The following is a 13,100-nucleotide window of genomic DNA, read 5'->3' as shown; positions in this document are numbered from 1 at the left end:
TAAATTCTAATTTTTCTTCTTTGGTTAATTTCATCGGTTCATTTGTTTCTTTCATTAATTTAGTGAGTCTTATACAATCCTTTTCTAATCGTTTTACAAACTCTTGTGAAGCATTTTTTCCACGATAATGTTCAAGTTTGTTATACTTTTCTCCAACAGATGATTTGATATAATAACAGAAACCACAAGGAATATGTTTTTGATATTTATTTGTATATGGTTCTTTTGGATTAGGAGAAGCAGTATTTATATTTTTAAGGATACATTCAAAATCAGCGTATATCACAAATGGGTGCATGATAGATTTATTATAATCTTCAAAATAAATCTTTTCACCAGGTTTAGGCATTGTAATTACAGCTGATTTATGATTACTACAATATTTTGAATGTTGTTCTAATCGTTCTTTTGTATGAAATGAATTAAGACATCGCTTACAAGGATATATTTTGTTTGCTGTTCTGAATACCTGAGAAGAGATTAATCTTGATAAATTATTGATGTATGTGTAATGTGAATTCTTTCCAACACTAAAATATAAAAGGTCAATGTGTGTTTCTTCATTTTTATAGTTGTTTGAAATTTTTAATATTTGAACTTTGTTTGTATCCGTTAATCCATATACATTAATAGAAAGATTATTCTTTTTCTCAAATTTAGGAATATCTGTTAATGGCATTGGGAATTTAAAATCTTTAATGTCCAAGGTATTCTCATATTTCATATATTGTTTTACTCTTTCTGAATTACATTTTGGTGGATGTAAGTGAGCAAGAACAGACCAGAGAAAACATTTATTATCATTGTTCTTAATATTAACAACTGCCTTCTTTAGTTTTATTTCTTTTGGTAATTCAATATAAGAAGAAGCTTTAAGAGGGTTTGATTTTAGAATGTGTATATCTAAAAAGATGATTTTTTAATATTGAATCCACTTCCTACCACTGTATTATCAACATCCTCCTCTTGTCTTGATAGTTCTTCATAAACCCCACTATTCAAAAAATCTTGAAATGATGTTATAAAATGAAGATCTGTTCTCATATAAGGAGTTTGTTCTTCATCTTGTCTTTTCATATTCATTTTCACTCCCATATAAAACTTTAAAGTTTTTATTTCTTTTAATGTCTTTTTAATAAATTTTTCAACATCGGGTTTCACTATTTCAATTGATTCAGCTATTGATGATGGACCGGGTTCTCCAAATTGAAAAATCCTTATTTTTATATGCCCTTTAAATGCCTCATCAGTGTTTTTAATATAATAGTCTCCCTTTACTTTAAACTCATTTTTCTTGTGTTTTTGTGATTGAAGATGTTGATTATAACTACTCTTCAAAACATCCTTTGAACAGATATCACAATGTTTTCTTTCCAACTCAAGAGGAGATATTTGATGAAATAGATTAAATGTGTGTTTGTTGGTTCGGAGGTGTTTTCTATAATGTTTATATTCGTGATTACAAACATCGCAGTACGTTGTATTCACCATATTTATAGAATAAAACTTTGCTTAAACTAAAATTTTCTTGATGAAAATTTCGTTTAATTTATAGGTGAATCTGTGCTTAAAAACATTTTATCCTCCAACTTTTTCACTTAATAAATACAATGTTTCAAGACACAAAAGACAAGTTTCAATCAATCTCTTCATCTGTTAAAGATACTGAGAAATATGTCAAGGATGTAAAATTGAACAAAGATAAATATAACAACTATTGGATAAAAACTATTATGGTAAATAATATGAGTTCTTCAATTTCCTTCAGTGGAAGGGCTTTTAGTATACCTGGTAGAACATCAATTAAAGTATCTCTAACAAAAGTTTCTCCTCTCCTTCTAGTAATATATTCAAAACTAGAAAAAGCAATGAAACAAGAAAAAGTATCAAAGAACAAAAACCTTATGGATGAAGCTTTAGAAAGAAAAGATAAGACCATCTGTAATATGCAAGGAGAAATTTGTATTTTTTTCAACAACCCTAAAGATGTAAATCTTGATGAAATAAAGGATGTTAATATATCAGGTGAAATGACATTTCGTTCAATAGTAGTTAACGATAATTTTAAAATTACCTTTAATATAAAAAATGTTGTCGTTGAATCTGATAATGAAAAAAGTATATCGATATCGATGGTAATATACAACTGAAAGTATAGATGAATTTCAGTTTAAGTAAAGTTTTACTTTATAAATATGCTAGACTTTCCTGATTCTCCATATGACAAATTTGAGAATTGTCCTGCGTGTGAAAGACGGGGATTAAACACAGAGTCAAAAGCCTATAAACAATGTATATTCTGTGATTATCTTCTAATTAATGATAATAAAAAATATAAAAAGGAAAATAATTCTTTTAGATTTACACCAAAAATGAATTACTTTACAAGATTGATTAGAGAAATGAATGTAAAGTATGAGGATGATAACACACCTTTCCTTACAAGGGAAGAAACTGAACGTATAAGAGAAATGTTCAAAGGATTGTTGTTGTATATTATTCATGGATGTAATTTTCAGGGAAATATCAACACAAGATATTGTATAAATAAAATAATGGATTATCTTGAAATTAAACCTGAACTTAGGATAAAATATAGAGTTTCTAAAAAAGCCAATAATAAATTAAATAACCTGTTTTTCAAATATATAAATGAATGATTTTTTACCTATTTGGGAAAATAAGATAAAATTTAACAACCATAAAAATCTCCCAAATTCATTAAGATGTCTCATAGTTGGTTCAAGTGGATGTGGAAAAACCTGCTTACTTTTAAAAATGCTCCTCACTCCCAACTTTTTAGATTATGATAATTTAATAATTTTCACAAAGTCGAGTTTTCAACCAGAGTATCAACTACTCTCACAAGGTTTTAATGCTGGTCTTCAAAAAGAAGATATAATAGGTTTATTTAAACGTCAAAAAACCTAAATGATTATAACATTGAAGATATAATTCAACTATTTTGTGATACACAGAGATGTAAAAAGAAATCAAATCTTATAACTTGTATTCTTAGTGATAATACGGATGATATACCGTCTCCCCAAGATTTGGATAAATCAAAAAAGAACCTCGTTATCTTTGATGATTGTGTTAATGAGAGAAACCAAACGGTAATGGACAGCTACTACACAAGAGGGAGACATTCTTCTTGTAATTGTATTTATCTTAGTCAATCGTACTTTCAACTTCCTCGTCGTTCCATCAGAAACAATGCTAATACTTTTATTTTATTCAAGTTAAATTCAATAGATATCAATAATTTTTGGAGAGATAATTGTTCTACATTATGTAGTAAAAAGAAATTTGAGGATTATATGAAGCACACGACTGAAAAATATAAATATATTGTTGTGAAACAAGATGAGATATTAAGGGATATATTTTTTGTTTTATAAACAATTACATATATAAATGACAACTATTATTATAAATCTTGTGGGTAAATCTGCTTCTGGAAAAAACTTTCATAAATCAAGGTTCTTGTGTAGTACAAATGAGAATATTGTAAATTTACTTCAAAAACACCCCGTGATACGCATTGTATCAACAACAACTAGAGCAATAAGACCTGGAGAAGTAAAAGGTGAAGATTATCACTATATTTCAGTGGAGGAACATATGCGATTGAGGAATGAAGGACAGATATTTGAGGAGGTTTCTCTTGGTACAACAAAATATTCACATTGTAAGAGCGAGTTAAAGAAACTAAAATCTGGTGGTGTTGGGATATTAGAAACTAATCCAGAAGGAACGAGACAAATTATTAAATATCTGAGCGGAGTGAAGATTTTATCATTCGGTTTTGATGTTGATGAAGAAACTCAACACAAACGTATGAAAAGCAGAGATGCAAGGATTAGTGAAGAAGAAATTACAACTCGCATTAATGTTAATAAAGAATTTGATGAAATATTTAAAGAAAAGGATTTATTTGAACACATCTACTTGAATGATGAAGAAAAGGAAAATTTCCCTGTTGATCTTTACAATTCATTAAATGATATTTTACAATAAATAAATGGATACAAAAGAAAGGGCAAGAAGATTTAAGGAACATCAAGAGTTGGTTTCAAAAGTTGTAAAACAACAGGAAGACATAAAGAAGAAACGCAGACAGAAACTAACGGGCGAAGAAGCATTTGAAAAAAAACAAGAGAAATTTTTTAAACCACTTTTAAAAACTTCCCAAGAAAAAATGAAAGATGTTTCCACAGTTCCCACAGTAGAATATACTCCTAGAAAGCTTCAAATGTTAAAAGATTTCAGTCAAATGACGGAGGAAGAATTAGAGCATTTAGGAGAATTAGAATATGATGATGAAGGTTTATTTCAACAACTGGAAGAGATTAATCAACCCCCTGATTATATTGTGAATGCTGTTCAAAACAATGAATATTCAGCGGATTCAAAAACCAAAGCAGGACTCATTCCAACAGAACAACCAGCAATATTTCATCTTGTTCAAGAAAAGGTATTGATATTTAATGATGAATTAAGGTTCTTAAGTTCTGCTCAACCCCCTGTTAAACTAACTCCAAGATTAATGTTTCTTCTCACAAAAGATGGAAGACAAGGTTCAACTGTGAGGGATGAATCAAAGTATATTGATAAACCATTGGATATGGAAAATAATGATGATAGAGTATATATTGATTTGCTGAACACTCTAAATTATAAGGTTATTCTTTCTGGTAAAAGTAGGAAGAATGAGAAGGAGAAACACATTATTCAGGCTTTAAGTATCCTTGGTTCAGGTATTAGTTTTCTTCCAAATGACCCATCGCAATTAGTTAATAGACTGTTATTGTTGTTCGGCAGTAAGAAGGCTGGAAATAACAATTGTTTTAATGAAGCATCAGCCATTTTAGACCAGTTGATGAACATGAAAATAATTAATAAATCTCAATATAAAGACATTTTATCTCATATTAAATAAGATGAGAAGCACAATCCTGAGTTTTAATTTCACAACAAGCGACCACACATCTTCATTCCCATACCCACTACAACTTGACACAACAAAAGAATATGAGGCATCTTTATTGTCCATGGAGACTTATAATACCTTATTTAATATAACCGAGAAAAATGACAAGTTTAGTTATAATCCGGGAAGTGGATACAAAACGATAACAGTCTCACCCGGAGCATACGAGATTTCTCAAATATCTTCCGAAATTGCTCGTCTTATGAAAGAACAGGGTGATGAACCAAAAAATATTATTATAAACATTCAAAAACATACTTCAAAATCAACGATTAAAGTTAAAAATAACTACAAGGTTGATTTCACAATTGATAATTCATTTAGAGAGTTATTAGGTTTCTCCTCAAAAAAGATTGAAACTAATGGGACGTTTTACAGTGATAATGTCATTCAAATATCCTCAGGAATAAATTTGGTGTTAATTCACTGTGATTTGATTGATGGTGCTTATAATGATGGATTAAAAACAAATACAATATTTTCATTCAGCGCATACTCAACCCCAATTGGTTATAAATTCAATATGGAGCCTAAAAATTTGGTTTATCTACCTGTGTCAGGAAAAACCATACACAGAGTAAATTTTAGGATAACCGACCAAGATAATCGTGTGATCTCTTTTAATGGAGAAGTTATATCCATCAGAATTCACCTACGTGAAGTTTTTCAATAAATAAATACGATGGTTATTGTGAGGAAGCACGAGTTGGGAAAATATAAAATAATTACAGGGGATGGGATGTTCCTTTCCCCGTACTACAAGGGTGAAGGTATGTATCTTGGTAGAGGATACTATAAACCTAAGAGACAAAGGGGTGTTGGACATCAATTTAGAGGAGATGGGATAATTGATACTCTCATGGGTATTGGTTCAACTATTCTTAAACATAAAGACCTAATTGGTTCAACTGCTTCTGCTGTGGGAAATGTAGCAGGTGCTGTAAAGAGTATAAAAGATGCTCAGAAAGAATCTCATAAATTACAAGCAATAAAAGAAATTAAGAAAGGTAAAACTCAGTTGTCCCCCCAAGAACGACAGAAAATAATTCAAATACTTGGATCAGGGTTTCAAAAGTTTTAACATCTTTTTTCCTAAATAAATACAAGTATGGAAGCAATTGATAGTATCTATGATTTGGATGATACTATTATTATCTCAAACTCCACTAAAAAAGAAGATTACTTCAAGGTAAATGCAATAACTGGAACAGACTGGAATACAAATGGTACAAAAAGTTTTGAAATAAATAATCAACAAACCTATTTGAATCTCTCCGAAAGTTTCTTGTTGTGTAAATTTAAATTCACTAAGGCTGGGAATAACACAAACGCTACACTTGTAAATGATTTCTTCTGGAAAATGTTTGATAGTGTGCGATTGTATATTGGAACACAAGAAGTTGAAGTGGTTGATTATGTCTCTGCTGTATCTGAAATGATGAAATTTACACTCTATACATTCAGTGATAGAATGGGAAAGGGGTCTGTCGAAGGTTTTATTCCTGATATGTCAACGGGAACAAACACAGACCCTGGATATATTCAAAGGAAAGGAATGTATAATGATGATACAAAAGCAGAAAATAGTTTTACTGTGGCAGTTCCTCTTAAAGGTATATTTGGATTTTGTGATTATGATAAAGTTCTGTATGGTCTTAAAATTAGATTTCAACTACAAAGGAATGATAATGAAAATAGATTGCTTTTTGGTGTTGGTAATGCTTTTGGTGATCAGAATAAATTTGTAATTGAGGAGATGAGTTGGTATATCAGTGAATATACTCCTAATCTTAAAACAGAAGAGATGTTGAATCGAAGACTTAACTCAAAGAGACCACTCAGTGTATCATACCTCAAAAGAAGATGTCAACACGTTAAACTCAATCAAACTACTTACACGTGGAATTTGGGTGTTCTGGAAGGAAAGCCACGATATCTGTGGATGATTTTTAAAAAGCCAGATGGTGATACTGCGACTGATAAGAATAATGCATTGAGTGATAATGCTGAGGTGAAACAACTTCGCGTTTCTCTAGATGGAACATTTTATCCACGAGATAGATTGGAAATTAATTGGGAAAAAAATGATTTTGCTGAAGCATACAAGTCTTACCAAAAGGTGTGTGAAAGTAATGGAAATAAAGAACCTATTTTGGATATGACAGCATTTAAAAGTTTGTATACAATCTATACGTTTGACCTGAGCGCTCAAAAAGAAACTATAAAGTCTAATCGAGTGGATACTTCCCTATACATTGAAAGAGGAGAGAGTGAAGAAGTTGATACATATTGTTTGCTTTTGGAAGAAACAGAATTGCAGATTAATACAGATAATGGTGTGATGATTAGTCTCACATAATTTTTTTGTTAAATAAATGAGTGGTAAAGTACCAACTGGGGTATATGTTAATCAAATCAATCTTCATAAACTATCATCTTGTGTTCAAAATCAAAAGCCTTGTGCGATTAACGTTAATACAATTCAGAGAAAAGGAGCAGTAAGAATTGATGTTTTGCTCACAAGAGAACAGGTTAAAATCTTGAATGACACTGGCTCACTTAAAATTAAAATGACAAAACCAATGTTGAAAAAATATTCAATAAGAGAGACGAGTGGAGGATTTCTCCCATTTCTAATTCCTTTATTTGCTGGTTTAAGTGCGGTTGGAGCATTGACGGGTGGTATTTCAACAGCGGTCAAAACTGCCAACGAAAGGAAGGCTCAACTCCAGGCTCAAAAAGAATTGGAAAGACATAACAAAGAGTTGGAGAAACAAATTAGTGGAAGTGGTGTAATTGTAGATTTTGCTGAAAAACTTGAAGGTCTGCCTGATAAAGCGAGATTGTTAGTTGGAGATATGCTTTCTTCTATAGCACAAGCAGGTGTAAAATTAACGAAAAGAGGTAATGGATTATATCTTTCTAATAAATAAATGAGCATTGATGAGTGGTTGAAAGAATTTGGAAAGAATACAACATCAAATTTACAACTTGCCAAATATTGTAAGAAATTAAAAATTCATAATGTGGTTATTTGTATGAGAGATGAATTAACAAATGTGTCGAAACATACAAAGAATATTATTATGAACTTAGAAGATAATGATGGGAACGGTTCTCATTGGGTTTGTATTTTTAATAGTCAAGACAAATATTATTTTGATAGTTTTGGTCTTCCACCACCTGTTGAAGTCATAAAATTCTTACAGAATGGTGTTTATCAAACATTTCAAGTCCAAGAATTAAATTCCAAGTGTTGTGGTCAATTATGTCTATATGTGTTATTTCAACTCAACAAAAATAAAAAATTTTATGATATTATTTTTAATCTAATATAAATGACTTATGTTGGTAAAGATGGTTCTATCTTTGGTGTATCTCAAGAACTGGATATTGATTTATCAAATTATTACACAAAGGCACAGGCTGAACGATATAAATATAATATAAACAAAAATATTAACATGAAAAATGCTTATAAATTAAAAAATTATCCAAGCCCGACTGACGCGAATGACTTGGTGAGATTAAGCGATTTATCACAATATATATACTTAAATAAAACGGCTGTGTATTCTAAAGATACAGAAGTGTTGATATTATCTCCAGGTCATACAGAATTCACAGTTCGAATTAAAATAAATTTTTATAAAGAAGGGCGTATCGTTTGTATGAGAATAGAACAATGGGGGTATGATATGAATGATTTAGGGTATAATTGGTCATTTAAAATTAACCTCGAAGACCTGGAACAATTAAATCAGTCTCGTAAGGAAGAATATTATCCACTTGGTATCGAGAATGAGTTTTGTGGAGCCACGATTAGTAAACAACAAATAAAAAGAATTTAATAAGGGTAAATATAATAATGGTTTTGCCCTTGTTTATCTCATGAAAACAGAAAAAACAGGATTATATATAATAAGTAAGGAAATACAAAATGATTTAACTATGGGAAGATGGGGAGGTGTTTCGTGCCATAATATTATTCTAACATATATTTCTAATACATAAATGACAGCAAGAAGGCTTCAAGAAAATTATCATTTCTGTGTTCAAGCATACCTTCAAGAAAAGGGTATTCGGTATTTTAATAAATATGTTCTACAACATAAGAATGAGGTATTTTCAATAAAAGATTGGCATTATGCTGATGTTGATAAACCAACAACTTTAGATTTAATTAGAATGTTAAATAATGAAAAAATTATAAGGTTAAGAAAAGGTAAGGCTCTTTTAGAAATTCAAAAGAAATTTTATTGGTATCCTGTTGTAAAAAAATTATTTTGGATACAGGAATAACAAGAAATCCTGATGAATATATGTATAATATTCTATGGGGTGTAAACGATTCAAGTATAGTAAGGGATGAGGAAGGAGTTGAAGAAGAGAGGGAAGAGGAGGAAAAGGAGGAGGAGGAGAGAGAGAAGGAGGAAAGAGAGAAGAGAGAGAGGGAGGAAAGAGAGAGAATGAATAAATATCAAAATATGGAAACCAGTGAGATTCAAAAAAGAATAGAGGTATTAAAGAAATTAACTTATCTCACCAGGGAGGAATACAAAGAATTAAAAAGTCTATTTGCAATACTTTCGACAAGACTATCGACATCGAGAAGACATGTATTTTAATTCAAGTTTTTTCTTAAATAAATGGAGGAGAGAGTGAAGGCATTTCTAAGGATTCTTTATGTTTTAAAAATTAAGATTCAAATGTGCATGTTGGAAACTAAAAAGGTTTTTGCACTCTGCAGAAATTTTTCTCATAAATAAATGAGTTATTGTCTCAAATGTAAAAAGAAAACTAATACTAAAAATATTTCATATATTAAAAGTAAAAATAACAGGGTTATACAAAAAGGTATATGTTCGGTGTGTGGTTCAAAAAAAAATCAATTTATCTCCAAACACAAACTCGGAGGAGATATACAAAAGTTTTTATCAGGAAGTAAATTTACAACTACTGGAATACCAGGGAATTACATCTTCCAGGGTATTCTTTCTGTGGTCCAGGCACAAACTTGGATAAAAGATTAGATGAGGCAGACAATCCTAAATCCTGGAGTAAACCAATCAATAGAGTTGATGAAGTGTGCATGAGACACGATATTGATTATGGGAATACCACAACGTTGGAAGAAAAGCATGAAGCCGATAGAGAAATGTTATATAATTTGTCTCTGATACAAAATCCAACCTTGAGAGAAAAAGTTGATAGGTTCATCGTGAAGAAGATGATTAGTGCTAAATTGAAACTTGGACTTGGAAATTCAAAAAACTTATAGGCTCTAATGATGCCATTAAGACTGAAGAGCAATTAGCTGATGAATTACATAAACCAATATTCACAAAGTTTCAGAGAAGGAAAGTTTATTCCAAGGAAGTTGATTATATCTGGTCTGCTGATTTGATTGAACTCAATAATGATAAGGGGTACAAGTATGCTTTAACCGTTATTGATTTGAGGAGTAGATATGCGTGGGTTGTCCCTTTAAAAAACAAAACAGGTAATACTCTTATGTTAGCTTTTCAACAGATATTTAATAAAAGTAAGAGAAAACCTAAGAAATTGTGGACTGATGAGGGTAGAGAGTTTTATAACAAGACATTTATGAATTTTCTAAAAAATAACAGTATTACATTATACAGTACCTTTAATGAAGGGAAGGCAGTTGTTGTTGAACGTTTTAATCGTACCTTAAAAGAGAGACTATATAAAAAATTCACACAACTCGGTTCACAACAATGGTCATCTTTTATTCAGGATATTGTGGATAAGTATAATGACACGATTCACACGTCAACGAATATGAAGCCATCAGAAACATTTACAAAATTAAAATATGAAAAAGAGATTAATGTCAGAAAACCTAAGTTCAAAGTTGGTGATATCGTAAGAATATATAGGTGGAAATCTCATTTTGAAAAGGGTTTTACTGAACGATGGACGAAAGAACTTTTTAAAATTGTTGATGTAATAGATACAGTTCCTTGGACTTATAAAATATATGATTTGGAAGGGAAGAGATTTTAGGTTCATTTTATTCACAGGAATTACAAAAGACAAAACTAAGCAGATAATACACCTTTGTGGACACTCGAGGGCCAAGTCCGAGGTGTATAACAGTATATAATGTGTGTCAAGGGGGACGTTCTTAGATCTGTGAACCCCAAACACAGAATCCTCAACTGAATAGTCAAGGTTTAACTTTTGTTTGTGTGTGTGTGTGTAATGGGAGCAATAGGTTGGCGCTTCACTCCCTCCTACTATACACCGTTGTGGACACTCGAGGGCCAAGTCCGAGGTGTATAACAGTATATAATGTGTGTCAATGGGGACGTTCTTAGATCTGTGAACCCCAAACACAGAATCCTCAACTGAATAGTCAAGGTTTAACTTTTGTTTGTGTGTGTGTGTGTAATGGGAGCAATAGGTTGGCGCTTCACTCCCTCCTACTATACACCGTTGTGGACACTCGAGGGCCAAGTCCGAGGTGTATAACAGTATATAATGTGTCAAGGGGGACGTTCTTAGATCTGTGAACCCCAAACACAGAATCCTCAACTGAATAGTCAAGGCTTAACTTTTGTTTGTTGATGTGTATGTGTGTGTGTGTCCCAACCCTCACATTCAAAATCTCAACCCCAACCCTCACATTCAAAATCTCAACCCCAACTCAATCCTCGCCCAACACAATGTCTTTTTCAAAATGAGATTTCCACCTATATATATATATTTTTACGTTTTTTTTTTTCTTCCAATTCTGTCTTTTAAGGCTTTCAGGTTTGATGACGTAGAAAGGGGAGTAAGCCTGCACTTTCTTCCCAGAACTTTCTTGATCTTGCTCCCATCAAGCACCATCCGACAAAGAACTACATCGATAGGTTTAGATCCCAAAGAGTGATAGCAACTCCAAAAGTCTCCAAAATATAAATAAATAAAATAATAATAATAATAAATAAATAAATAAATAAATAAAAGCCCCCAAAAAAGTTTCAAGTGTCCAACATAAACCCAACTTTCCAAGTCTTCAAGGTATAACCACATTCCCGTTGAGTTTCCAAGATATGTATCACATTGTGAGTTATCAATCCAGAACCCACATTTCAAGTATTCAAAGTAAAACCAACTTACAAAGTCTCTTAAGGATAACTCATTTACTGATTTTTCAAAATTTGTGAGTCTCCAAGGTAGGCCCCATATTTAGAACCATCTTGACAGAACCCTTTTCCTGAGTCTCCAAGGTAGTTATTTAAACCATCAAGGCAGAACTCATTTACTGATTTTTTCAAAATTTGTGAGTCTCCAAGGTAGGCCCCATATTTAGAACCATCTTGGCAGAACCCTTTTCCTGAGTCTCCAAGGTAGTTATTTAAACCATCAAGGCAGAACTCATTTCCTGATTTTTTTCAAAATTTGTGAGTCTCCAAGGTAGGCCCCATATTTAGAACCATCTTGGCAGAACCCTTTTCCTGAGTCTCCAAGGTAGTTATTTAAACCATCAAGGCAGAACTCATTTACTGATTTTTTCAAAATTTGTGAGTCTCCAAGGTAAAACTTGTATTCTTGCTCATCAACGTATAACTTGTTCAGTGGGTATTGTCTTGATAACTCACAATGAGTACTATTGCTGTAAAACTCTTTTTCAGGATTTTGCTGGTCTCCAAGGTATAACTCTTTGGTTGGGTCATCAAGGACGAACTCGTTCTGTGGGTCTTGGTCGCTCATAAGGTCTTCAACCAAGCCAACAATTTCGCCCCAAGTTGTAGCAAAAGCAGTATTTTCATTTCGTATTTCAGACACAATTTCCTGTGAGAGAAAATAATAATGTATTAATTAAGTTATTTAATTATTAAATGAGTATGCTTCAATCAAAGTTTGAAAATAGGAAAATAAAAAATCTTACCTCAATAGATAAGAGGTTTGAATCCAGTTCATCAACTTGAAGGTTTAGTTCCATAGAAGACAGAGAGTTCCAAGGAACACCAAAGTCATCCCACTCAAGGTCTTCAACCAAGCCAACAATTTCCCCCCAAGTTGTAGCAAAAGCAGTATTTTCAGATACAATTTCCTGTGAGAGAAAATAATAATGTATTAATTAAGTTATTTA

At 31.6% G+C, this 13,100-nt stretch overlaps 1 protein-coding gene across 2 annotated transcripts in view; it reads left to right on the top strand.

The window, feature by feature from the left end:
* The window catches only part of LOC147018392 (rho GTPase-activating protein 24-like), a 241,847-nt gene that overhangs the window by 78,346 nt on the left and 150,401 nt on the right, over positions 1-13,100 (top strand). The window lies entirely within an intron of this gene.

This window comes from Eptatretus burgeri, chromosome 10, assembly GCF_056783735.1.
Source record: "Eptatretus burgeri isolate ZD-2024b chromosome 10, Ebu_testis_v1, whole genome shotgun sequence".
Lineage (NCBI taxonomy): Eukaryota > Metazoa > Chordata > Myxini > Myxiniformes > Myxinidae > Eptatretus > Eptatretus burgeri.
The sequence above is the reverse complement of the archived record's forward strand: the minus strand, read 5'-3'. Positions and strand labels throughout refer to the sequence as shown.